Consider the following 1,665-nt stretch of genomic DNA (forward strand, 5'->3'; position numbering starts at 1 on the left):
CCTCGGAATGCTCTCCATTGCTCCTGCTGTTCTCACTGTCAGGTTTCTTCTGCTTCTTTTCTCTCATTTTCCTCCCAGAGTTTCTAAAAGGCTTGCAGCTCCTTTTGCTCTTCATTCTTCCTCGGGAAGAAGCAGGCGTGGCCTAGCTCACGGCTCTGTATTCTTCAGGACACAATGGGGGCTGCTGTTTCACTGAGCAGCATTTCTGAAAGTCTCTCCCAAGCTGTGCTGCAGGCTGTCTTTCCAGGGAGATGCCTGGTATAAAAGTTACTTTCCAAGTCTCTACCTCCCCAACTAGATTGTAAAGTAGAGACTATATTTTAATCTTCTTCCCAGTTTAGCACCAGGTGAGTAACAGGTGCCCGTGGAATGTTCAAATGATGGATCTAAACTGTTGAAAAGCCAGCATAAATATTTCCTTCCTGAGATGCATCCCAGGGGGGTGTCTCCTCCTCTCCGTTCTAGAGCACATTGTGGGCACCAGTGTTGCGGTGCACATGTCTTATGCCAGATATTTTTGCTTTTGTGTTGTTTCCCTGGCCTTAGAACTGTTGTATTTGTCCTTACCTCATTGTCAATAAACCAAAGACTGATAGAAGGTCTGTGTTTGTTGAATAAACACATGCATGCGTGAATGAAATGATTGCAGGTCATACTACATTGACTCCCTTTCCCCTTCTCGCTTCCCACTTTTAAGTTGCTTTTTATTTACTGTCATACTAACTTAATGCCATTTGAATATTATTGTGTTATAGTAATCTGCATAGTAATTTTATACTAATTATGAGTATAATCGTGCTCATAATATTAATGTTTTTTCCTTAAGCAAGTTTTGGCACGTTTAAATGTGTATATGTTTTACAATTGTGAAATAAAATACAACCAGACTTAATTCTCCAGTGAATGAGAACAATGGCTGAAGTCAGGAGCCATCTGGTTTTATTCTCTCTGCTGGCACTGAGTTGTTATGTGGCAAGTCAGATGAGTCCTTCATGCCTCAGTTTGCTCATCTGTAAAATGAGGGAATTAAGCTAAATTGTAAAGGTTGTTTTCCATGATAAAATGATATAATTTAAAAAAAAAAAATAACTGGATTTTCAAGTTTACTGGACAGTTGTGGATGATCCTTATGCCACATGGGGATGCTTTCCAACCCATTGTACTATGAAAAACCATGTGGAACTTCTACTCAATGCCAAAAACATCTTAATTACCTGCTGTCTTTTAAAATACTCTTCCCAGTGGACACATATTGGCAGGGGGCTGCTGGAGGTACGAAGCCAAAGAGAGAGATGATCAGACAATTTTCCTAAAACTCTGCATTTGAGATGAAATTATTTTCTGTTGGTTCGGGCAATTTTATTCCCCAAACCTGTTTCCCTAATTAAGCAGAAAAGCCTTTTGGCAAATGCAGACAATGTAGAAATGAAAAATTACCAGCATAAAATAGTGTGGGGAACACTATTCCGAATGTGGAGCCTATACTTGCAACATGGATGGAGTTTCTACAGAGGGACCAGGCAAACATGCATGGATGTGTGTGTCTTTCTGGCAAAGCTGGGAGGATGCCCCGTCCAGCTGGAGAGAGAAGCTCTGGGTATGTTGGCTGGAGTAAAACCATTCTGTGCACCCATAGGAATCTATTATTTTAGCAAAAGAGTCTAA

The sequence above is a fragment of the Galeopterus variegatus genome, unplaced genomic scaffold (genome assembly GCF_000696425.1).
Source record: "Galeopterus variegatus unplaced genomic scaffold, G_variegatus-3.0.2 Scaffold803, whole genome shotgun sequence".
NCBI lineage: Eukaryota > Metazoa > Chordata > Mammalia > Dermoptera > Cynocephalidae > Galeopterus > Galeopterus variegatus.